At 53.1% G+C, this 27036-nt stretch overlaps 2 non-coding genes across 2 annotated transcripts; both read left to right on the forward strand.

Moving 5' to 3' along the window:
- The first annotated feature begins 13109 nt into the window (after window positions 1–13109).
- Window positions 13110–13180, forward strand: trnag-gcc (transfer RNA glycine (anticodon GCC)). The gene has a single exon. It is a non-coding gene; the product is annotated as a tRNA-Gly (tRNA).
- Window positions 13181–14155: 975 nt separating this feature from the next.
- On the forward strand, window positions 14156–14229 carry trnan-guu (transfer RNA asparagine (anticodon GUU)). Its single transcript has one exon. It is a non-coding gene; the product is annotated as a tRNA-Asn (tRNA).
- The last annotated feature ends 12807 nt before the right edge of the window (window positions 14230–27036 follow it).

The following is a 27036-nucleotide window of genomic DNA, read 5'->3' on the forward strand; positions in this document are numbered from 1 at the left end:
TGGAGGATTTGTATCAGCTGAAGAGTACAACAAAATGACACCAGAAGAAAGGACAGCCCTCCGTGAGTCCCGTAGAGCAGCGGGAGCCGGAGGGCCAAGCCAATGATGACCAACGAGGTGCGGGTCATACAGGCCAGTGTCTACCGTAGTGGGGACATGCTCTATACAGACGTAGAAGGCGTGCCCTACTTGGTGGACACAGGGGCTGAGGTGTCGATGACCCGCAGACGCCTCAAACCAAAAGGACACTTGGACGTCATGTTGGCAGATGGAACAGCCAAGCGGATGCCGTTTGGGATATGGAAAGGGCTAATATGGCTTATGGGCCCTAATAACTTAATAACCCTGAGGGACGTAGAAGACCTATACAAGAAGGGAACAAAAACCCGGTCCCTCAAAGAACGCTTGGGGAAACTACAAGCAAGAACCATCAAGCTCGGCTCCACACATGGGGTATGGTACAAGCCCGTGGACGTGGCCGCGGTGAAGGCGCAGCAGGTCCAGGACAGCGACCTTTCCCCTGCAGGGAAGCAGCGACTGGCCCAGATCTTGGAGGGGGCCGCGGTGGCCCATTTCAAGAACGATTGTGGGGATCTGGGACCCAAGTACGTACATACCATCGAGGGAGGAGTACATCCCCCGGTACGACAATACCCACTGAACCCAGGGGCAGTAACCGAGATGGATGTGATCGTCAACGAACTACTGACATTGGGCATACTGCGGGAAGAACCATACCCGATCACGAACAGCCCGATCCAGGCAGTAAAGAAGCCCGAGTCGGTAGGAGGCGGTTGGCGACCAGTCATCAACTTCAAGGCATTGAACCGGAGAACGGTGGCTAACCGAGCCAGCTTAATTAATCCCCAAGCATCCATAAAAACGTTGAGAGTAAAGAAATACAAGTCATGTATAGACCTGGCGAATGGCTTCTTCTCTTTGCGGATAGCCAAGACCTCGCAAGGAAAGACGGCCTTCACGCACAGAGGAAAGGCATACGTGTGGCAACGGTTACCGCAAGGGTATAAAAACTTGCCTAATGTGTTCCAGTCAGCGGTACTACAGGTGTTGGAGGGACTACCAGCCGCTGTGTACATTGATGATGTGTTCTTAGCAAGCGACACCGAGGAAGAACACCTAGACCTGTTGCAAGCAGTCATCAATAGGACCACGACGGCAGGTCTTAAACTCAACATCAAGAAGTGTCAGCTTGCCAGGTACCAAGTCGACTATCTGGGCTTCCAGGTAGCCGCGGACCTGGGGCTCTCCGATGGGTACAGGCAGAAGATCGAAAACATCATGCCTCCCACAACGGAGAACGAGCTACAAAAGATCTTGGGGCTGTGTAATTATGTCCGGGACCACGTGCCACACTACCAGAAATATGCCCGACCATTGTATGCCCGACTCAAGAAACCGATCGAAGGGCAGGCAATCAAAGGATGGCCGTGGACAGCCGAGGACCAGAACCACTTGGAAACATTGAAACAGGCCATCAAGGCAGCCGTAAGGCTGGAGCCCAGGAGTCTAACCGCCCGCTTGGTTGCGGAAGTAACCTGCGAAGAAGACGACGCAGTGGTGGCAGTCAAGAACGAAGGCGGGGGCCTGGTGACACTGTGGAGCTACACCTTATCGTCAGTGGAAAAGAAGTACCCGCAGGAAGAAAAAGAGCTAGCAGTGTTGGCCAAATACTGGGGTGCTTTGAAGGATTTGGCCCAAGGACAAGGAATCAAAGTAATCACACAGAGCAGTGTGCATAGGTTCCTGAGAAAAAACACACTTGAGAGCACCAAAGCAACCAACGTGAGATGGGGAAGGTGGGAAGACATCCTATTGGATCCAGACCTCGAAATGGGGCCAGCAACACCTTCAAAGAAACCCAAGGAACCCAGTCATGAAAAAGAGCAGACGTTCGCCTGGATCCTCTATACAGATGGGTCTAAAAAAGGGGACGACCGTCATGCCTACTGGGGTTTTATCCTGCACCAAGACGGTGACGAACGGGTACGCCGACGAGGGAAGACCGTTGGCAGTGCTCAAGCGGGAGAAGTCACAGCGGTCCTGGAAGGACTACTGGAGGCTACAGAAAAACACGTGAAACGGATACGAGTAGTAACCGACAGTTACTATTGTGCTCAAGCCCTCAAAGAAGATCTGGCCATATGGGAAGAAAATGGCTACGAGGGAGCAAAAGGAAAGCCGGTAGCACACAGCGAGCTATGGAAAAAGATAGCCGAGCTACGGCTGAACATGGACATAGACGTTGTCCACCAGAGAGCCCATACGAAGGAAGGGGCTCATTGGCAAGGGAACGATCAAGTGGATCGTTTCGTGCAAGAAAGACGGATCATAGTCGTAGGCGGTGAGAAGTGGGATGCGACGCCTAAGGGAAGGCTAGTCCCGCAGGAGTCCGTAGGGAAAGTGGTGCAGGCCGTACACGAAGCGCTTGGCCATGTAGGCCCACTACCCACACGGAAGGAGTTGGAGAAACAGGACCTTTGGATCACCAATAGAGCCATACGTGCTGCCCTGAAAAACTGTGAGGCCTGTGGACGATACAACGCAGGCCGCAGAGGACAACGAGCGGAAGGGTTAACTATCAAGAGCACAATCCCATGGGGCTCGGTGTGTATGGACATAGCCGGGCCTATGGGGGTGAAAGGTACGAAAGGAGAAAAGTATCTTATAGTGCTTGTGGACACTATGTCGGGACAAGTCGGATTGAAGGCGGTGAGAAGCGCCAACGCCAACAGCGTGTTGCGTACTTTGGAAGAAGGCTGTTTGTGGTTAGGCATACCAAAGGAATTGAGGACGGACAACGGAACGCCCTTCAAGAATGCTGTAATGGACAAATGGTGCCAGAAATGGGGAGTGGAACGAGTGTACTCGCCCCCGTACACACCCCAAGCGAACGGAGTCGCCGAGAGAACTATTGGCCTGATCAAGAATTGGTTAGGGAAGAACGCCAATGGAAAAGAGTGGAGCACTAAGGCTCTGGAAATAGCGGTGCAACTCAATGGAAGGTGGAGACAAGATAGACCCTCCCCCTCAGAAGAGTTAAACCAACGCCCCTTTGTGGCGTCAGACACAGGGCGTAGACAGATAAAAAAGGAAGAGCAGAAGGTTTCAGGCCCATTCTACGTTGGACAGCGAGTGTGGATCAAGGCAAGAGAGGCACCTAGCAATACAGCCGTGAAAGCCAAGTACGAACAGACCGACACAGTGGAGGAAATCTTGGACCGTAACACGGTACGGTTGAAGAAGAAAGGGATCCAAGGAGTGGAGCAGTTGAAGCCCATGCCCGGGACTCCGACTCAGACCAAGGAATAACTAGAGGAAGAATGGCCAGACAACACACAGCCGAACCACCCTTCATTGGACTGGCCACCATCAAAGGGTTGGTTGTCACAAGAAGAACACTGACCGGTATTTGGGCCGGCAGAGCGTTGTCCTTGCTGGAGAACGCTAGAAGGGGTTGCCTAACGGAACTGGCAGAGAAAGTGAGATGGTACAAGGCTGATTTTGACTGTGCCGTCTGTGGAGTGGAAAAAGAGTTGCCAACTATATTGAGCGGACCTAGCTTCATGCGACCTCCTGGTCATCCGGACCAGGACATAGGGAGAATGAGAAACCTGGTAAGACATCACCCGGCCAAGGTGTTGGACACCTACGTCTGCTCCTGCTGTAGAGGAACACAGCTATTGCGGCTGCAGCTCCAGGAGCAATGGGATGTAGGATTCCCTGGCACCGAGAATATCGAGCAGGACTGTTCGTGTACCTGGGATGGAAAAACCCTATGGTACTGTCCGTCATGCCTCGCGGGACTAGGGAATGGACAGTTAATCGAGGCTGGGATGTCTGGTGGATGGAGAGTAACTCGGGCTGTGAGCCCGTTGGCTCCCTTGCTACCCTTCCGAGGCGGATGGGAGGTAGAAGCCGCCATGACGCCGGAGGGACAGGACAAGACAAGCCAGCAATGGAAGGCCTTTGGAGGCATGCTACAAGCCATGTGGCCACTCCACGTGTGGCCAGTTCTCATGCAACCTGTGGTTGAGGGTTCTAAACGAGCACCACAGGTCATGAGAGTGTATCGACCGCCCGACTGGAGATGGGCGCAGACGAAGCCCACGTATGTAGGAGTCGGCCAGTGGGAGCTGCTGACCTGGGCCACACTTGTGTTAGAAGTCATTAACCGACCAGACCTCCAGTTGAGGGAAGCGGACCCTCTAAAAGCCAAGGACATGCAGACCTGTAACTTGTTCGGATACACCACAGCACTGGATGGGTGGAGAAGGACGATGTTGTACCTATATAAGGAAGGGTCGTACCTGATAACACCTGAAGACCCAGAAGTGGACGGCCTTTTACAGGTACCTGGGTCCAGGGCTACATGGAGCTTGTCTCCTAGCCACCGAGAGCACATCACCGGAGTCAAGGTACGAGTGAATATGGCCATAGAGCCGTACAAGGGACTCTTTGGGGTGGGGCTCGAAGTGGAGGTGAAAACCACGTTAGAACGGCTAAGGGTGAAGTCACCGCAAGATCAAGCCACCTCAGAGGGGGAGTTACTGATAGACGAATCAGCGCGAGAAGAAGACAACCCCCAGGGGGAAGACCACGCCCCCAGGAAGGAAGGAAGTCCTTCGGTAGAGGATAAAAGTGCTCAGACAGTGAGATTTACCATAAAAGAAGAAGAGGTCGTGGAGGAAGAAGCAGAGGCTGCAGTAAAACCAGACTATCGAAGAGTTGCCAGGAAGCAACCGAAACCCAAAAAGCTGGGAGAAAAGTGCTGGCCGTGGGGAAAAAGGCCATCAACCAGTAAACAATGATGCTCATGTATCACATCGCGTGGACGTCCCAAAAGAACAAGACAAAGAATAACCCAATTGGACCGGGACCTACCACGAACGTGCCCAAGAAAGACTATCACATCAACTGCATGACCCGTACATCCGACAACTATTGGACCAAGTCCCGCATGTGGCGGAGGAAAGGAGCCCTGGATGAACCAGACATACTGAAGGAAATCGACGTGCATGTGTGGAATGGGCCCAGCACCTATGGGAATGGACGGCTGGAGTGCCGCTATCTCCCATGGCCTCCACAATACCACCGCCAGAGCAACGATCGCGATTTTCCAGCCAGAGCTCCATGGATCCTCAACGCCAGCCGAATCACCTTCAACGGGATACCCATAGACCTAAAATGGGGACCCAATTACTCCGACCCCTTACAAGATGAATACGTAGAAATCCGAGTGGCGGGGATGCTACTGTGGACAACCAGCAAGAATATGTACCGACATCTTCAAGCTAAGACCCGAAACAGGAAGTCCTGGGTCATAGAAAACACAACATTAGCCTTACACACTTTCAGTACAAAATATGACGCATGCTATGGGGACACGCCTATAGAAATGGGAGGGGCCAGTTGTCTGGAGGTCCACCCCTTTGGCAGAATGGCATGGTGCAAAAAGACTGGATTCGGACCAACAGAAGACCAGCCCCTCTACGAAGAATTCCTACAAGTCACGCCCAGTACTAAAGACCCCGAAATAGATGACCATGAGGTCTCCAGCGAGGGACGGGTTATCTGGATCAAAGAAGGACCAGCCCTACCCGTAAAGGAGTGGCTGGTGACGTCATGGAAATGGGTGTGGCGTGGGTTGGACCATAAGCTGGAGGGAGAAAAAGCGGCATATTACGAGCCACTGAAGAAGGAGAGAGTCATTGCGTTCTCAAGACCTACAAGACAGCATCCCAGGAGAAAAGGGAAGCAACGATGCCTGCCGGCAGTGGCCTCGACCATGTCCGTTTAAGCCAACTCCTCCAAGCTGTCCAAGCCACCAGTCAAGTCCCCCTACAAGAACCTGATCCTGGACAGCATTACGAATTAGAACCCATTTATGAAGAACCAACCCCCGAAGTCATCTATGAGAACCTCCGCAGCAGTAATATTCCTCCCGAGACCATATATGAGCAACCGCTACCAAGGCGACCAAGACGCAGATTCTCGCCAGGCACCCTCCTGATTGGCGGCTGGATGGCAGCCTTATTTATGTTGGGTATAGTGGTGTACACACTCTCAAGAGGGAATGTAAGGACCACTGTCCTACGACCAACACCGCCCCCGTCTGTAGAGACGTCGGCGTTGGACCTAATCAGGGTCCGTCACAGAACCACTAAACGGTTCACCCAGAGCTGCTGGGAAACCCAAGAGTACCACTTCAACATCAAGTGGATCCCCGAGACAACCGGTGTTCGGTATGGGATCAGAGCCTTAATAAACGACGAACAAGCGGAAGCAGCAGAGGATGGAAAAACACTGCTCCTGAACAACACTGACCTCCAGAACTATATAAACCAAGAAGGCCTTAACGGAAAGTTCTGGACAGCAACCCCGGAATGCGAACAACCCTCAAAAGACCACCTACAAGTGGAAGTACACGTCTGGGAAAGCAAAACTACCAAAACCGTGTCCTGCAATTGGCTAGAGAAAGAAGGAGAAAGCCCCGCCTGGCATTGCACATACGTCTGTGTACCGGTGCCAGGACAGAACAACCAAGGCATATGGAAGAAGGGGATAGTCCTTGAGGCACCGTACCAGAACGACGGGAATGTCTGCGAGAGTCTGAGACCCAAGTGGGAACCCTGTTGGAGCTGTTTGACTCTGACGTGCACCAACGGCACGGGAAATGACACAGATATCCCGGCCACAAGTCCTCCACCGCAACTACTAGTCCCTAAAGGGGGGTCCTGCCCAAAAGTAGCAGAGACAACCACCACCCCTGGCCCGGAACAGATCTGGACCACGGCAAGGTATGTGACACCCTCGGGAAGAAGAAATAAAAGATTCATCAAAATGGGCCCTTCCGACTGGCCTGTTCCTGAACGCCATCTCAGGACAGAGGTGAATACCCTGGTAGGGTCAACCATGGGTGGGCCTAAAGAAGTGGTCGTCACTAAACCGGCCGTATGGAAACCCAAGATTGAAGGGATGCTCTTGCAACTACAGAAGAACATGTCGACAGGCTCAAACGCGTACCAACTGTTGCAGAAGCTGAAGCACAGACACCCATTGGTAATAGCCTGCCTGGCGTCCATGCTCCATCTGGATAGATGTTACTGGACGCTGGGTAAGGCGTGTGCCGAGAACTTCCTAGTGCTCACCCAGGAAGCAGTCACCTATCAGCCGGGAGGAGTACAAATCGACACCTGGTTGAACGACTCGCTTCCTTGGGTATGGCGGAAGAATCTAAAGCACTACGCGGGGGCCTGGAGCAGTCAGCTCTTTGACATGACAGGGGTGTACGGCCCGATCAACAGTAACTTTCTGGTGCAGCGCCTACCTACTCCTGATGACCTGAAAGGGGTAGGCAAGGACGACTTTAACAAGATCGACCAATGCGTGGTCAAAACAGCCTATGAAAGCCTGAACGGGACGGTATGGTGGAACAACGGAGCATCACCTCGTTGTACCCTGAATGAAGTACAAGATGGGGTAATCCCCCAGTGGATCTATGACTGTGGGGACCTAAAGAAAAACGGGACTATGAAAGGCGTTCTACAAGCGTGGGAAGAAAATCACCACCGGGATGAGACACAGACGTGGTGGGGACTGAATCCTAAGGAGGTCCAGATGTGGGTTCTGCCATGCCTAACTGCTTCTGACAACTACTGGGTGAGATACCAGTATATAGCCACTGTATACTCCAGGGAGCGCGCGCTCAAGAAGGAGGAACAGAACCCTCCAATAGCGGTACAGCCTCAGCCCTGGAAGATGAAGTGCAACACGGAGGAGACCATCTGCGAAGTGACCTTAGCCCGAGGCGATTGCAGAGCAATCGAGGCCTGGAAGTGGTATGGTAACGTTCGCTACCGTAATGATTCGGTCGAAACCTTCCAGCTAGGGGCAAGATGGGAGAAAAGTCATCAAGGAGGATGGAAACGAGCTTTTCATCCACAAAAACAGGCGCACTGCCTGGCCAAACTGACAGGGCCTGGGATTGCGAACAGAACAAGAGGATGGCTGGAGGTGTTGCCTGAAGTAGGCAACGCAGCTTTTCTCCTATCCGAAGGACATGCTTTCCGACAAAGCCTATGCAAAGGCCAAGAGATCTCCGGCTTTGAGTGGATCGGACCCAACCGTCTGTATAACCAAGGGTCCTGTTACTCCCCCAGCGAGCACTGGCTGCACTGTGGCAGTGGGGCTCTGGAGCACGAGTGCACCTGGATCGAAGTGACGGGCAGAGTACTCGCTAGGACAGGCGAGGCAGTGGTCAGTGGGGTGACCGGACTAGCAGATGGTGTGGCCTCCACTGTGGGAGGATGGATCAACAGCCTGTTAGCCAAGTTGTGGCCGTGGCTGCTGTTGGCAGCGGGAATCATCGCTGCAGCCATCATATTACCACTACTGATCAGAGGAGGAATCAGAGCCTTGAGGCGAAAGGAGAGTACAGGCTGGGACACCCTTCACGCCCGCAGCCAAACCAGGACTGCGAGACCAAAAGAGGATGTGACCCATAGCTCCACCCTCAGTTGGAAGGCGGGGCTACCAGTAACCAATCAGCAGCTGGCTGAGCAAAAGAGGAAGCTGTCTCACCGGACATCCGAGGGAGGAGTCAAGGGAGGAGCCAAGCTGTCCATAAAAGAAGCTGCTGGGAGCACCCCAGCACAGTCTGATCCTCGAGATCACTAGAGCAAGTACCGGGTAAGAGAAGGTAAGCAAGCTTAACCATGGACTCTGGCAACAGCAGTAGCAGCATTAGACCTCAAAACGAGACAACAATCTTCCTAGGACCGGTGGTACCTGGGGCCATACCGAATGTAAGTGAAACAGAATTTTGGATCCTATTTTCATGTTGGGCTATGTACGGGTGTATGGGGATTTGGAATGGGTTTCAACCCTTTAGGATTATCGTTGCAATCCTGATGATAGGCAAGGTGGTGGGGCTACGGCTTCTGTACAGTGAACGGTGCCTGGGTTTAGGCCTCTTTGTGGTATACCTAATGAGCCGCATCCCTATTGATGTTACCACCTGGATGGGGAAAGGGAAAGTGGCCCTACTCCTAATCTGGGCTGGAATGGATATAGCCTCCGCCTTTATAGTCCCTATGCTCTACGCTACATTAGCATTGGAAGGCCTGATAATACTCCTTCTCCTGGTTCGCATTACGAGCCTGGTGGCTAGTCTTACCCTTAAAGGGAAGCAGGAATGGTGGCTGAAGACAGGAGCCCTAGTGAGCTGGGGGATAGGATGGGGCGTATTGGCCGCTCTAGTTTGGGTAGACTTGGTCAGTCAGCTCTGTTTAGTTGCCTGGTTCATGACTTACGCTGCCTTCTTCCCGGTTACTGCTCAACGTGTGGCGGGGCTCTCTAGACCTCTTACGCCCAGGGTGACAACGGCAACCTGGCATGTCACCCTCTCGCCACGAGCGACGCGCTGACCATCGAGCGTGTTTTCTTTTTCCTTTTTTCTTTTTTCTTGAGCATGATGAACTGTTACATTTTTACCATCCATAGACTGAACCCCGATGCCTGTCCTGTGGGAACAGAGATATGGACTTCGCCTGGGTAAAGGACAACATCTTCTGGGGTTTTTGCTGTTTCCCCTACCAGAGGTGTTATTACAACTGGTCTGTTGCCAACGACCATACGCCTTATGGGGTGTACCACAAGGCTACCCTGGAGCTACCCCTGGATGAAATGAGATGCACCCCGTTCTGGATGGTGCAATCCAGGGCTGCAGAAATCCAACGAGTGTATGGAGGTATCCGCCAGCGGAGAAAGGTGTGGAGGACCCCGGACAACCAAGTGCTCGGCTACTTCGAGGGGGTCTACCATTCCACTTGGAGATACCCCGATGGCAAGCTCACCGCTTCAACACATCTGGAATGCGGGATGTGCGTCGGCCTGGGTCCCTATGGTCAGCCGCTGCCAGTCTTTCTTAGGCGCCCGGCCAATGAAGACGCTGGGGCGATGGTGAAGGACCGGCCGAGCGTGGGATCTCCCGCTAAGGTGATGCGACGCCAGACCGGTACCATCGTGGCCGATGAGGACGCTGAAGGCACGACGACTATGGAGCACGACGACGACTCCCTTCCTACGACCAGCGCGCCCGGGGGCGTCTCGGCCAAGAGGGGGCCTTGCACCCCTGAACCCGAGCCGGAGGACGACGACAGGGGACCCTCCGCCGAGGAGCCGGAGTCTCCCCCTTTTTCTCCACTCTCTCCCCCACTGCCTCCCTCGGTGGAGCTGGTGGTGGATGATGTCCTCCGTTCCGTGTCTGCGGCTAGGGCCCTACTCGACGCCCTCGATAGGATCGCGGCGCAGGGAGGTCCTCTCCCGGCGAGCCGTAATGAAGAGTCGCGCCCGGTCCAGGTCGTCAACCCTCTCCGCCCTGAGGGTCTCGAGGACCAGGGACTCTGAGGACTTCATGCGCCAGCTGGACTGTTCTATGTGGACTTTCATACAACTTCCCGGTCACATTGTAATAATCCGGCATAGTTAAGGGTAACAAAGCGGATTCCTGGAGGGGGTGTCGAGTGACCTGGAAAGACACCTCCGTCCAAGGGCCGGACGGAGGGGGTGTAATCTATGATTTGTACGCCAGAGGTAGACAAAAACAACATGTATGGTTAGTTGTACTGAATAGTAAACGGGAAACAGTTCAAACACGTTCATCAATCGCTTTTCTATCGCTTTTAGACAAGCAACTACACAAAACACAAGTCAGTTGATACCTCATGTCATTTGGAAGACATGTGCATTTATAGGGACAACACACACACATACTTTCCACCGCACTTCCAGAACCACAGGGACTCTTGCATAACTATCGCTTCGCCAGGCTCTTAAATGTGATTAAATGTGATGATTTGATGTGATGATTTATGTAGCCCTATAATCAAAGTTGTAACAACATGGCATTATGGTTGTATGACTAAGATAAGTATGAGATGTCATTAAACCGCCGTTATGAGCTCCAAACTCACAAAGTAGGTCAAACATCGTCTATCTAGGCCAAAGGTCACAAGGGAGATCCCCTTCTAGCGAAAAGGACCACCTTTTGGGCGGAGAAAGGCGGGACATAGGAAAAATACTGGATGAAAGTCAACTCCCTCGGGGAGGACCCATGAAGGAAAGGAGGGACAAGGGCAGGGCTTAAACAGAGCATAAAGGGAATGAATTCTCAGTGCTCTAGGCTGGTTCCAGGCTGCCTAACAAAGAGGCAGCACTACAAGAAGCTCCCTAGGCTCCCAAGAAGACTCAGAGGACAGCAACCATTGACCACCCGCACGATCTCAACTGCAAGAAGCCGAGGAAGAGAAGCCTCCTCGGGCCAGATGAACGCTGCACTCCACATAAGAAGAAAGTTCACTGGAACTCTCCCGGGATTCGAGTCGAGCCAACGGGGACCAGGAGCCAGCCACCGCTGTCCCCAAACCCGCCTTGCCCAAGTGATACTCCGGAATACCAGTGAACCAAAGGAAGGACGTCGGATTGATCACCCGGTTTCCCGCCTGATCCGATCAACCCCCGGCAGGCCTTTTTATCTTACGGGACTTTTTATCATCTCCTGCGGCTTACTACTACTGATAAGAGCGAGGCGCTAGCTTACAGCTTATGCCTCCTCGGTCAGGTAGGTGAGTGGAGCTCACGCGGCTAGTCCTGTTTATCTTTTACCTTATAGTCTATCTAATCCTGCTGAATTGCCCTTGCTAAACTTTAATAAACCTTTTCTCCCTTTTACAGAGACTTGTCTCTCTTTGTTTCTGTGACATAAAAGAGTAAAGCGTGTGTTGTAACAAAATTCCTTTTTCGGTTGTTCCGGTAACCTACAACCTATAGGTCCCTCTGATCGCTAATAGATGAGTAAATAACCCCAGGTCCTTAACAAGAGCAACAATCCATATCAGAGAGAGAGCAGCCTTAAAAGCAGAGGGTCCGGTGTCACTCACAACCAACCCGCGGTTACTCTGGTTTGTGTGTAGGCCCGGATGCAGCGGGGCCACCTCTGCCAAGCCGTGGCTGTTAATACCTGGGTGAGTCTCTCTCGCCCCTGACTAAGAGGCCCTTCCTTCACGCGAGCGGCCGTAACCCTTTAAACGGAGTAGTCAGGCAGGGAGGTGCGCCTGTTCCCCCATAACACGAGGGGGAAGTAAGGGTCTTGCATCCCCTGGGTAACTAGGGATTTAAACAGGGGGCAAGTGGGTTGTCGCCGTTTTGTTGTTCCTGGAGCACATAAAGAAGAGTGGCCAGTACGAGGGGTTGAACCCATGACCTTGGCATTATTAGCACCACACGCTGACCAACTGAGCTAACCGGGATAGCGGCAGAGAGCTGCTGGAATGACAAGGCGCTACGAAACGCGTATCGGGCGGAGCCGCTCCGACCCACACGTCGGCTCCAAATCCCACCTCCCGGGGCTCTTCCGGCACCACTCCTCCCTCCCTGCTCCAGCAGTGGAGCGCCGTCTGACGACGTCGGGAGTGTCGTCCCCATGCAACTGGGAGCCAGTCGCCTTTCGTCAGCGGAGAGGAGTCACCGTCTACGCCTGTGGCTGTGCCTGTACTGTGGGAGTCCTACACACAATTTCCCGCGGTCCAGTTCGCCCAGCACGCCAATGCTCTTCCTCCACCAGGGATATTCCCCAGCTGCTGGCACTGCCCGCTCCAACCACACCGGCTGCGTCATCCGCTTTGGTGGGCCGACTTCAGGTGGAAGGTACGATATCCTGGGCGGGGGAAGCTTCTCCTACCACAGCATTAATTGACTCTGGGGCGGACGAGAACTTCATTGATAGCGAACTGGTCAGTTCTCTTAACATTCCTACAGTTGAGCTTGTCCCCCACAAGAATGTCTGCTCGCTAGATGAACATCATCTGGCATGCATTGCGCATCAGACGTGCACCATATCCTTGGTGCTGTCGGGTAACCACCACAAGGTCACAAATTTTTTTCTTATGCCCTCTCGCTCAGCTCTGTTTGTACTCGGCCTCCCCTGGCATCCTGTGCGTGTGTTGTGATGTTTTGTCATTTAGCGCCACTTTGCAGAGGCACATCCACTCGACAATTTAATTTGTTCTCCGACAGTGTTTTCCAACGTGGCATTGGTGGTTCAGTGGTAGAATTCTCGCTTGCCAAGCGGGAGGCCCGGGTCCGATTCCCGGCCAATGCAGTATATCTCAGCTTATACCTTTCTTTAGAACTCATGTTGAAAAAGTACAAAGGCTCTTTTCCTGCGAAAGGGCAGAATTCAGAATGACACCTGAAACGTAACAGACCGGACCACCCGAGAGTTAAGGTGGACAGCAATTATTGAAACCTTACTGCAGTCATGCTGTTGTAGTCTCTGTCACGCAATTGGTCAGCACGTTTGGCTGTTAACTGAGAGGTTGGTGGTTCGATAATTTAATTTAATAATTTAATTATTGACAATGGCGTTTATCCACAGTCCTGGAAGATCGCAAAGGTGCTAGGTCGAAAAGGTTTACTTAAACAAGTTACTCCTTGTGTGCACGGCCATCTCCTTGGCCTTCTCGGTGTTGAGGATGAAGGAGCAGAAATCTTCTGGCGTACTGTACTTGACCACAGAAGGAGGTGTAACATTTCAGGGAAGGGGCCTCCCTTCACCTGCCTGAACAAGGACTTGAACCCTGGACCCTCAGATTAAAAGTCACAAGGTCAAATCTTCTGGCATACTGTACTTGACCTTGCAGAGAGGAGAGCTTCTTCTCTGGCTCTCAACAAAAGCGGTCGCATCTTTCCCCTCTCCTCCCTATCCCTTATCTTCCCTGCTTTGTTGTCCCCTGTCCATCCTGTCGATGGAGTTTGACTTGATTCTTTGTCACGCAGTCTGAAATTGGCAAACTGAGAAATTCTGATTGAGTGACCAATGCAGTCTGTCCATTTTAATACATTTCGCCTCAACTCATGTTGAAAAAGGACAGAGCCATTTCCATGAGAGCACAAGACCCCTGGATTGTACCCAAAAATACTTTGCGTTCATCAAAGAGTAAAGCTGGTGTCCTGGTTTGCAATGTTGTTTGATTGTTACACCAGAAGGTGCGAGTCACATCCAAAACAAAGGGCATGCTGGAAGCATAGCATGCGTTAGTATGGCTTCAACTGAACAGAAGTTGGCAGGGTGTGAGTCTCTGTGGCGCAATCGGTCAGCGCGCTCGGCTGTTAACCGGGAGGCTGGTGGTTCGAGCCCACCCAGGGACGTTCTCTGGGTGCATCAGTGTCAGTGTTTATTCATGTTTGCGCTCCACTCTTGCACAGCACTTGTGTGGTTCCCAATTGGCAAACTGTGTGTCAATGCGCCCTACAGAGACAATACCCTTGTGTATTTGGACATTTGCAGGTTTAAGAAATCAGACCACATTAGCCAAATATCTTCTGGACAAAAGAGTGGTCAGACAAGACTAAGTTTGAGCCAGTCAACTGAACATTAGACTTTTGATCTGAGTGTCCGGGATTCAAGTCCCTGTTCAGGTGACCAGTGATAGGGTCTGAGGTCCACTTGCAAACGCCTCCTTTTTGCCCACAAAATACAAGGGCAACAGGACAATCCCTTGGTACTTTATGGAAACGATGTGAGGTGCCTGGCTTTTAACTAGAAGTGGAAAGACTTGTGTAGCTCCTCACACAAACCATGTGTCTTCCTCCCATGCACATGTTGCCAGCTGATCCTTGACATCAGCAACATTTTGGTTCTAGGACAATGGGGTCACCTGCCCCCATTGGTCTTTTCCAAGCAGTCACGGTGGCCGAGAGGTTAAGGCGTTGGACTTGAAATCCAATGGGGTTGTGACGCTTTGGTTGGCCATGCTGTTTACCTTGTGGTGGAGTACTGTTGGTTATGAGGGCTGGGGTGTTGTCCTTTCGCGGCCCGCGTTCTCTACAATGGTGGTCTAAATTTTGGGTAGAGGATAATGGGGTCGAAGGAAGAGGTGAAGGAAGAGGCCCTTCCTTCACGCGAGCGGCCGTAACCCTTTAAACGGAGTAGTCAGGCAGGGAGGTGCGCCTGTTCCCCCATAACACGAGGGGGAAGTAAGGGTCTTGCATCCCCTGGGTAACTAGGGATTTAAACACGTGGCGCCCAACGTGGGGCTCGGTTTGACTGTTTAGTACAGAGGCCGAGCACCAGAAGAACCTGAGTGTGAGTTTAGAGGCGTTTTCTTCCCAAAGCGGTTGTGAGCTCCACTTACATTTTCGTGTTTAATACAACCCTGAGAACGGTGTGAGACAGTCGCTCTTTGAGGGAACAAGTCCCTGGAAAAGAACAATCCTGCCGGTGTGGCCAAGAAGGCAACGGCAGGAGGACAAGGACTGTGCCACACTAGGAGCTAGTGGAAGTCAAGAGGTCCGACCACCCCCGCCCGAGCGTCCAAGGAGACGCGCAGTCAGGGTGGTACGAAGGACCAAAGAGGAGTGTGCTTGCGGACGGTAGTAGGAACAGAGGAACCCAATGGTTTTCCTGGGGCTCATCGCATTCATTTATTGCCTGATCCAAGGACGCTTCCCATGATTCTTGAGTGAACACAGCTGAAGACAACGTTGGACGGAGCAAAGGAGCAACGTCAACGTAACCGTGTGAGCCACGGCTCATACGGAAGAAGAAGGGGAAAGCCAAAGTAAAGTGGCCGACCCAGAGTATCAGGCTGTCGCTGAACCCGAAGGCCCTCAGCTGATACGAGACCTCTGTCGTCTCTGGTTGTGTACAAGCGACAGGTCCAGAAGAAAAGAGGCGCGGAGAAAAACACCGCGTCGAGTAACCAGTTCGCTGCCCTCCCTCCCTAGCTCAGACCGGAACGAGAGGCTTGGGGGAGCAGCAACTCACCCCTACGACTACGGGAGATCACTAGGCGTATCTCCGGGAGAAAAGATGACAGAAGGAGGCACGAGACCCAAGGTAAGGGTGTCGTCTCCTCATCTGGTGGGACAACACAATATACCAACGCAGATCCTCCTATGGGGTGGAGGACTACACCAATGGGCGGACCAGGTGCGACGGGAGTACGAAGGACTGAACCCGTCGACCGATCCGGGTGTGCTCTCAGCGCTGCTGGAGCATCAGATACTAACAGAAGGAAGAGCGTTTGCGCAAACCTTACGACCAAGCCCGGAGGGGGACCAGATGGTCATGGTGGTCAGCCACCCCAACAAGACACCAAGTAACGACAGCGAGACCCAACAGTGGCTGGCCTGGTGGAACGACTTGCTGACAACCTGGAAGGGAGGACCCATCACCCATCTGGTGAGCACCTCCGAGGGCTACGACGGCATAGTAAAGATGTTGGCTAAGGAAGTGAAGGTCCAGCCGGACCTGGTCAACATCAACACCAAAGCCATACCGAGACGCAAAGATCACCAGGAGACATTGCGGAAGTTAGGGGAATTGATGGCAGAGAAGAGGAGGAGATGGGAAGAGACCCAGGCGATTGGGGACCTCGAGGACCTCCACTGGTCAGACGATATGGAGGTCATGGATGCGCTACATCCCAGGCTCGAGCTACAAACCACCGAGGAAGCCGGACCATCCTTGGGGAAACCGCGAACACCGGTCCCAGGGCCGGAGGAGGAAAGCCGTCCCATATCACTCAGCAGTACCGAGGACCAGAAAGCCGACCCAGTTACATCCTGGACGTCCTGGACTCCCCTCCCTAGACCACATACCCCTGATCCGAGTCCAAAAGAAGAGACAGAGAAAAGAAAGCCGCCTGAACCGCCCCTATATGAGAGGATAGGCAGAGAACCGACAAGGCCGGTTCGAGCGGCAAGGGTAATGGACGCAGCAGGACCGACGGAAAGGACACCGCAAGGCCGGCCCGAGCTGGTGAAACACGCCGAGCCCGCACAACCTACTAGACCAAGCCTGATAGGCCCGGTGAGGGTGGATGTGCCCCACCGCACAAGGGACCATACCCCTAAGAGGCTGGATAAGACACCCAGAGAAGAGGACTCACACATGCCAGACCTGAGGCCTCTGCCCACGGGAGTCTTACCCTTGCTGCGGTATGGGGATAAAGCCTTGTACCAATATGTGGGGGACCTGAGGGACCTGACGGCGGATGCCTTGCTGATCTTTACCGACGACCAATACAAGCCCAGAAATAAGAAGTTTAAGTCCAACCTGAGAGACCTAATGGGAAGCGATTATCGTGATGAAGTGAAGCACGAATTACAGAAGAGGACAAGTCAAGGGTCAAGGATAAACCTGATGGCAACCAGTGGAGGCGTAAGCCGCTATTGGTTCACCTTGCACATCCCTATCAGGGAGTACGAAGGAAAGCATGACTTAGAAGGATACCAGAAAGAGATGGCAAAACGACTGGAGGAAGGGATACGAGGAGCCATTGACCGAGGAGCTCGGAGGCTTGTCATGTACATGGACGGCTTACGTTCTCACACCCTCACATGGCTGGAAGCCCGCCTGGCTGCTGAAGTGGCAGGACAGGTGTGCCTAGAACGGAGCCATCTACTACCAGCAGGAACAGAGCTCGTAGTAGCTTCCTCCCCAAAACAAAACGAGGAGAGGCTGTCTGCAGCTCTGGCTGGTTCAACCCAGACGACTCCTCAGAAGCAGTGGCCATCCGAAGCAGTGTCAACTCCGAAGCCTCGGCTAGAGAGGACCCCCGAGGGAGTCCCAGCGTGCAGTATTGACTCACTGGGCTCACAAAGGGGGACCAGGGGAGGCCCAAGGAGAGACATTAGCAGGAGTCCATCGCCCCCTCGCCCTCAGTCCAGTACGGTCAGGAGGGACCCTTTAGCCTCACGCCCAGGGAGCATCGTGGCGCACAGTCTCATTTCGTGGGAAGAGGAGCGGGATCTCGTCGAACCTGCACCCGCTGAACCCGGACGAGCAAGAGGAGCGGAAAGACAGGCTCCCGCCATGCTTCCTCGGGCCGAAGAAGAAGCAAGAGTAGACCCTACCGACCCAGCGGAGAATGAAGAAGACCCAAGAAACCACAGTCTACGATCTGAAGCCGAACCTGACGAACCCCCTCAGCATGCATTAAAGTCCGGGTTGTACAAGGGGCGGAAAGGTGCAGTACAGATACTTGACATCTACCGCGCATCTGAACGACTAGCCCGAGACGTGCAATGGGGGTACGTAGAGACAAGAGACGGGAGAAAAGCCTACGTGCCCGAAGCAGGACAAACGAACTACACCATCCCGCCGGTGTGGCAGCACAAGCTGAATCAGGAAACGGAGGTGGTGGTACGCACGACCTGGGGCGAGATGGCTAACTTCCTTATGACCCCGTCATATCATACCCTCGTGTGCTACCGAGACCTGACCAAGAACTTCCGAGAAGGCTTTGTAGCGGTGCTATACGACACAATGTTGAGACGGCTGAAGCAAACGGCCTACAATCAGTCCAAGAGGGATCTAACCATTTGGACGACCAAGAAGACAGGGCAACGGTTGCGTTTATGCCCCGTCCTATTCCGGTCCCTCGTATGGCCGAAGTCGCGGTCCCCCTGAGAAGCGATGATGGGAAAGCGACAGGAGGCTACGAAGGCCTGATAACCCTGAAGAACCTAATAAGGCCCATAAGACAAGGGGAAGCGGTTGAAGCGTACCTAAAGGACACCTGGAAGGTCGTCAACTGCTGTGGCGCCAGCGAGGAGGCCAAGAAGACCTGGCTACAGTTTGTTACTACGGAAAAAGTAGGACAGGAGGAGACGGCTCAGGAAGTCTATGACCGATGGGTGATCAGCGAAGAGGATGATGAAGATTCCTTTGTTGGAGCGGCACGAGAGAAGCTGAGGCAAGGTCAAGCCTTGGCACCTATCTGGCATCAAATGCGATCAGTGGTGGGCCCTACCAGATATGTAGTAGCCCTACGAAAGGTGGTGAAAGGAGCAGAAAGCGAGCAGCTTTTTGTGACCTTGGAGGTTGATGCAAAGTTGGATGTCATTAACGCCACGGTGAGGAAGTGGGACCTGCTCAGGAAGCATTTCGCTGACAAGCGTAGGGCAAGGCAAGGGCTTAATGAACGCCGCTCAGATACCAGGACAAGTCAACCTCAGAGGCCTTCTGAGCCTAGCCAGCAAAGGCCGAGCAGCGGTCCTACGCCTATGCCAAGGCAGCAAAGACCTCCTCTAAAAAAGAATCCTGGAGGATTTGTATCAGCTGAAGAGTACAACAAAATGACACCAGAAGAAAGGACAGCCCTCCGTGAGTCCCGTAGAGCAGCGGGAGCCGGAGGGCCAAGCCAATGATGACCAACGAGGTGCGGGTCATACAGGCCAGTGTCTACCGTAGTGGGGACATGCTCTATACAGACGTAGAAGGCGTGCCCTACTTGGTGGACACAGGGGCTGAGGTGTCGATGACCCGCAGACGCCTCAAACCAAAAGGACACTTGGACGTCATGTTGGCAGATGGAACAGCCAAGCGGATGCCGTTTGGGATATGGAAAGGGCTAATATGGCTTATGGGCCCTAATAACTTAATAACCCTGAGGGACGTAGAAGACCTATACAAGAAGGGAACAAAAACCCGGTCCCTCAAAGAACGCTTGGGGAAACTACAAGCAAGAACCATCAAGCTCGGCTCCACACATGGGGTATGGTACAAGCCCGTGGACGTGGCCGCGGTGAAGGCGCAGCAGGTCCAGGACAGCGACCTTTCCCCTGCAGGGAAGCAGCGACTGGCCCAGATCTTGGAGGGGGCCGCGGTGGCCCATTTCAAGAACGATTGTGGGGATCTGGGACCCAAGTACGTACATACCATCGAGGGAGGAGTACATCCCCCGGTACGACAATACCCACTGAACCCAGGGGCAGTAACCGAGATGGATGTGATCGTCAACGAACTACTGACATTGGGCATACTGCGGGAAGAACCATACCCGATCACGAACAGCCCGATCCAGGCAGTAAAGAAGCCCGAGTCGGTAGGAGGCGGTTGGCGACCAGTCATCAACTTCAAGGCATTGAACCGGAGAACGGTGGCTAACCGAGCCAGCTTAATTAATCCCCAAGCATCCATAAAAACGTTGAGAGTAAAGAAATACAAGTCATGTATAGACCTGGCGAATGGCTTCTTCTCTTTGCGGATAGCCAAGACCTCGCAAGGAAAGACGGCCTTCACGCACAGAGGAAAGGCATACGTGTGGCAACGGTTACCGCAAGGGTATAAAAACTCGCCTAATGTGTTCCAGTCAGCGGTACTACAGGTGTTGGAGGGACTACCAGCCGCTGTGTACATTGATGATGTGTTCTTAGCAAGCGACACCGAGGAAGAACACCTAGACCTGTTGCAAGCAGTCATCAATAGGACCACGACGGCAGGTCTTAAACTCAACATCAAGAAGTGTCAGCTTGCCAGGTACCAAGTCGACTATCTGGGCTTCCAGGTAGCCGCGGACCTGGGGCTCTCCGATGGGTACAGGCAGAAGATCGAAAACATCATGCCTCCCACAACGGAGAACGAGCTACAAAAGATCTTGGGGCTGTGTAATTATGTCCGGGACCACGTGCCACACTACCAGAAATATGCCCGACCATTGTATGCCCGACTCAAGAAACCGATCGAAGGGCAGGCAATCAAAGGATGGCCGTGGACAGCCGAGGACCAGAACCACTTGGAAACATTGAAACAGGCCATCAAGGCAGCCGTAAGGCTGGAGCCCAGGAGTCTAACCGCCCGCTTGGTTGCGGAAGTAACCTGCGAAGAAGACGACGCAGTGGTGGCAGTCAAGAACGAAGGCGGGGGCCTGGTGACACTGTGGAGCTACACCTTATCGTCAGTGGAAAAGAAGTACCCGCAGGAAGAAAAAGAGCTAGCAGTGTTGGCCAAATACTGGGGTGCTTTGAAGGATTTGGCCCAAGGACAAGGAATCAAAGTAATCACACAGAGCAGTGTGCATAGGTTCCTGAGAAAAAACACACTTGAGAGCACCAAAGCAACCAACGTGAGATGGGGAAGGTGGGAAGACATCCTATTGGATCCAGACCTCGAAATGGGGCCAGCAACACCTTCAAAGAAACCCAAGGAACCCAGTCATGAAAAAGAGCAGACGTTCGCCTGGATCCTCTATACAGATGGGTCTAAAAAAGGGGACGACCGTCATGCCTACTGGGGTTTTATCCTGCACCAAGACGGTGACGAACGGGTACGCCGACGAGGGAAGACCGTTGGCAGTGCTCAAGCGGGAGAAGTCACAGCGGTCCTGGAAGGACTACTGGAGGCTACAGAAAAACACGTGAAACGGATACGAGTAGTAACCGACAGTTACTATTGTGCTCAAGCCCTCAAAGAAGATCTGGCCATATGGGAAGAAAATGGCTACGAGGGAGCAAAAGGAAAGCCGGTAGCACACAGCGAGCTATGGAAAAAGATAGCCGAGCTACGGCTGAACATGGACATAGACGTTGTCCACCAGAGAGCCCATACGAAGGAAGGGGCTCATTGGCAAGGGAACGATCAAGTGGATCGTTTCGTGCAAGAAAGACGGATCATAGTCGTAGGCGGTGAGAAGTGGGATGCGACGCCTAAGGGAAGGCTAGTCCCGCAGGAGTCCGTAGGGAAAGTGGTGCAGGCCGTACACGAAGCGCTTGGCCATGTAGGCCCACTACCCACACGGAAGGAGTTGGAGAAACAGGACCTTTGGATCACCAATAGAGCCATACGTGCTGCCCTGAAAAACTGTGAGGCCTGTGGACGATACAACGCAGGCCGCAGAGGACAACGAGCGGAAGGGTTAACTATCAAGAGCACAATCCCATGGGGCTCGGTGTGTATGGACATAGCCGGGCCTATGGGGGTGAAAGGTACGAAAGGAGAAAAGTATCTTATAGTGCTTGTGGACACTATGTCGGGACAAGTCGGATTGAAGGCGGTGAGAAGCGCCAACGCCAACAGCGTGTTGCGTACTTTGGAAGAAGGCTGTTTGTGGTTAGGCATACCAAAGGAATTGAGGACGGACAACGGAACGCCCTTCAAGAATGCTGTAATGGACAAATGGTGCCAGAAATGGGGAGTGGAACGAGTGTACTCGCCCCCGTACACACCCCAAGCGAACGGAGTCGCCGAGAGAACTATTGGCCTGATCAAGAATTGGTTAGGGAAGAACGCCAATGGAAAAGAGTGGAGCACTAAGGCTCTGGAAATAGCGGTGCAACTCAATGGAAGGTGGAGACAAGATAGACCTTCCCCCTCAGAAGAGTTAAACCAACGCCCCTTTGTGGCGTCAGACACAGGGCGTAGACAGATAAAAAAGGAAGAGCAGAAGGTTTCAGGCCCATTCTACGTTGGACAGCGAGTGTGGATCAAGGCAAGAGAGGCACCTAGCAATACAGCCGTGAAAGCCAAGTACGAACAGACCGACACAGTGGAGGAAATCTTGGACCGTAACACGGTACGGTTGAAGAAGAAAGGGATCCAAGGAGTGGAGCAGTTGAAGCCCATGCCCGGGACTCCGACTCAGACCAAGGAATAACTAGAGGAAGAATGGCCAGACAACACACAGCCGAACCACCCTTCATTGGACTGGCCACCATCAAAGGGTTGGTTGTCACAAGAAGAACACTGACCGGTATTTGGGCCGGCAGAGCGTTGTCCTTGCTGGAGAACGCTAGAAGGGGTTGCCTAACGGAACTGGCAGAGAAAGTGAGATGGTACAAGGCTGATTTTGACTGTGCCGTCTGTGGAGTGGAAAAAGAGTTGCCAACTATATTGAGCGGACCTAGCTTCATGCGACCTCCTGGTCATCCGGACCAGGACATAGGGAGAATGAGAAACCTGGTAAGACATCACCCGGCCAAGGTGTTGGACACCTACGTCTGCTCCTGCTGTAGAGGAACACAGCTATTGCGGCTGCAGCTCCAGGAGCAATGGGATGTAGGATTCCCTGGCACCGAGAATATCGAGCAGGACTGTTCGTGTACCTGGGATGGAAAAACCCTATGGTACTGTCCGTCATGCCTCGCGGGACTAGGGAATGGACAGTTAATCGAGGCTGGGATGTCTGGTGGATGGAGAGTAACTCGGGCTGTGAGCCCGTTGGCTCCCTTGCTACCCTTCCGAGGCGGATGGGAGGTAGAAGCCGCCATGACGCCGGAGGGACAGGACAAGACAAGCCAGCAATGGAAGGCCTTTGGAGGCATGCTACAAGCCATGTGGCCACTCCACGTGTGGCCAGTTCTCATGCAACCTGTGGTTGAGGGTTCTAAACGAGCACCACAGGTCATGAGAGTGTATCGACCGCCCGACTGGAGATGGGCGCAGACGAAGCCCACGTATGTAGGAGTCGGCCAGTGGGAGCTGCTGACCTGGGCCACACTTGTGTTAGAAGTCATTAACCGACCAGACCTCCAGTTGAGGGAAGCGGACCCTCTAAAAGCCAAGGACATGCAGACCTGTAACTTGTTCGGATACACCACAGCACTGGATGGGTGGAGAAGGACGATGTTGTACCTATATAAGGAAGGGTCGTACCTGATAACACCTGAAGACCCAGAAGTGGACGGCCTTTTACAGGTACCTGGGTCCAGGGCTACATGGAGCTTGTCTCCTAGCCACCGAGAGCACATCACCGGAGTCAAGGTACGAGTGAATATGGCCATAGAGCCGTACAAGGGACTCTTTGGGGTGGGGCTCGAAGTGGAGGTGAAAACCACGTTAGAACGGCTAAGGGTGAAGTCACCGCAAGATCAAGCCACCTCAGAGGGGGAGTTACTGATAGACGAATCAGCGCGAGAAGAAGACAACCCCCAGGGGGAAGACCACGCCCCCAGGAAGGAAGGAAGTCCTTCGGTAGAGGATAAAAGTGCTCAGACAGTGAGATTTACCATAAAAGAAGAAGAGGTCGTGGAGGAAGAAGCAGAGGCTGCAGTAAAACCAGACTATCGAAGAGTTGCCAGGAAGCAACCGAAACCCAAAAAGCTGGGAGAAAAGTGCTGGCCGTGGGGAAAAAGGCCATCAACCAGTAAACAATGATGCTCATGTATCACATCGCGTGGACGTCCCAAAAGAACAAGACAAAGAATAACCCAATTGGACCGGGACCTACCACGAACGTGCCCAAGAAAGACTATCACATCAACTGCATGACCCGTACATCCGACAACTATTGGACCAAGTCCCGCATGTGGCGGAGGAAAGGAGCCCTGGATGAACCAGACATACTGAAGGAAATCGACGTGCATGTGTGGAATGGGCCCAGCACCTATGGGAATGGACGGCTGGAGTGCCGCTATCTCCCATGGCCTCCACAATACCACCGCCAGAGCAACGATCGCGATTTTCCAGCCAGAGCTCCATGGATCCTCAACGCCAGCCGAATCACCTTCAACGGGATACCCATAGACCTAAAATGGGGACCCAATTACTCCGACCCCTTACAAGATGAATACGTAGAAATCCGAGTGGCGGGGATGCTACTGTGGACAACCAGCAAGAATATGTACCGACATCTTCAAGCTAAGACCCGAAACAGGAAGTCCTGGGTCATAGAAAACACAACATTAGCCTTACACACTTTCAGTACAAAATATGACGCATGCTATGGGGACACGCCTATAGAAATGGGAGGGGCCAGTTGTCTGGAGGTCCACCCCTTTGGCAGAATGGCATGGTGCAAAAAGACTGGATTCGGACCAACAGAAGACCAGCCCCTCTACGAAGAATTCCTACAAGTCACGCCCAGTACTAAAGACCCCGAAATAGATGACCATGAGGTCTCCAGCGAGGGACGGGTTATCTGGATCAAAGAAGGACCAGCCCTACCCGTAAAGGAGTGGCTGGTGACGTCATGGAAATGGGTGTGGCGTGGGTTGGACCATAAGCTGGAGGGAGAAAAAGCGGCATATTACGAGCCACTGAAGAAGGAGAGAGTCATTGCGTTCTCAAGACCTACAAGACAGCATCCCAGGAGAAAAGGGAAGCAACGATGCCTGCCGGCAGTGGCCTCGACCATGTCCGTTTAAGCCAACTCCTCCAAGCTGTCCAAGCCACCAGTCAAGTCCCCCTACAAGAACCTGATCCTGGACAGTATTACGAATTAGAACCCATTTATGAAGAACCAACCCCCGAAGTCATCTATGAGAACCTCCGCAGCAGTAATATTCCTCCCGAGACCATATATGAGCAACCGCTACCAAGGCGACCAAGACGCAGATTCTCGCCAGGCACCCTCCTGATTGGCGGCTGGATGGCAGCCTTATTTATGTTGGGTATAGTGGTGTACACACTCTCAAGAGGGAATGTAAGGACCACTGTCCTACGACCAACACCGCCCCCGTCTGTAGAGACGTCGGCGTTGGACCTAATCAGGGTCCGTCACAGAACCACTAAACGGTTCACCCAGAGCTGCTGGGAAACCCAAGAGTACCACTTCAACATCAAGTGGATCCCCGAGACAACCGGTGTTCGGTATGGGATCAGAGCCTTAATAAACGACGAACAAGCGGAAGCAGCAGAGGATGGAAAAACACTGCTCCTGAACAACACTGACCTCCAGAACTATATAAACCAAGAAGGCCTTAACGGAAAGTTCTGGACAGCAACCCCGGAATGCGAACAACCCTCAAAAGACCACCTACAAGTGGAAGTACACGTCTGGGAAAGCAAAACTACCAAAACCGTGTCCTGCAATTGGCTAGAGAAAGAAGGAGAAAGCCCCACCTGGCATTGCACATACGTCTGTGTACCGGTGCCAGGACAGAACAACCAAGGCATATGGAAGAAGGGGATAGTCCTTGAGGCACCGTACCAGAACGACGGGAATGTCTGCGAGAGTCTGAGACCCAAGTGGGAACCCTGTTGGAGCTGTTTGACTCTGACGTGCACCAACGGCACGGGAAATGACACAGATATCCCGGCCACAAGTCCTCCACCGCAACTACTAGTCCCTAAAGGGGGGTCCTGCCCAAAAGTAGCAGAGACAACCACCACCCCTGGCCCGGAACAGATCTGGACCACGGCAAGGTATGTGACACCCTCGGGAAGAAGAAATAAAAGATTCATCAAAATGGGCCCTTCCAACTGGCCTGTTCCTGAACGCCATCTCAGGACAGAGGTGAATACCCTGGTAGGGTCAACCATGGGTGGGCCTAAAGAAGTGGTCGTCACTAAACCGGCCGTATGGAAACCCAAGATTGAAGGGATGCTCTTGCAACTACAGAAGAACATGTCGACAGGCTCAAACGCGTACCAACTGTTGCAGAAGCTGAAGCACAGACACCCATTGGTAATAGCCTGCCTGGCGTCCATGCTCCATCTGGATAGATGTTACTGGACGCTGGGTAAGGCGTGTGCCGAGAACTTCCTAGTGCTCACCCAGGAAGCAGTCACCTATCAGCCGGGAGGAGTACAAATCGACACCTGGTTGAACGACTCGCTTCCTTGGGTATGGCGGAAGAATCTAAAGCACTACGCGGGGGCCTGGAGCAGTCAGCTCTTCGACATGACAGGGGTGTACGGCCCGATCAACAGTAACTTTCTGGTGCAGCGCCTACCTACTCCTGATGACCTGAAAGGGGTAGGCAAGGACGACTTTAACAAGATCGACCAATGCGTGGTCAAAACAGCCTATGAAAGCCTGAACGGGACGGTATGGTGGAACAACGGAGCATCACCTCGTTGTACCCTGAATGAAGTACAAGATGGGGTAATCCCCCAGTGGATCTATGACTGTGGGGACCTAAAGAAAAACGGGACTATGAAAGGCGTTCTACAAGCGTGGGAAGAAAATCACCACCGGGATGAGACACAGACGTGGTGGGGACTGAATCCTAAGGAGGTCCAGATGTGGGTTCTGCCATGCCTAACTGCTTCTGACAACTACTGGGTGAGATACCAGTATATAGCCACTGTATACTCCAGGGAGCGCGCGCTCAAGAAGGAGGAACAGAACCCTCCAATAGCGGTACAGCCTCAGCCCTGGAAGATGAAGTGCAACACGGAGGAGACCATCTGCGAAGTGACCTTAGCCCGAGGCGATTGCAGAGCAATCGAGGCCTGGAAGTGGTATGGTAACGTTCGCTACCGTAATGATTCGGTCGAAACCTTCCAGC

Source organism: Doryrhamphus excisus, unplaced genomic scaffold, assembly GCF_037039965.1.
Source record: "Doryrhamphus excisus strain RoL-2023G ecotype Guam unplaced genomic scaffold, RoL_Dexc_Guam_v1.1 HiC_scaffold_24, whole genome shotgun sequence".
NCBI classification, from domain to species: domain Eukaryota; kingdom Metazoa; phylum Chordata; class Actinopteri; order Syngnathiformes; family Syngnathidae; genus Doryrhamphus; species Doryrhamphus excisus.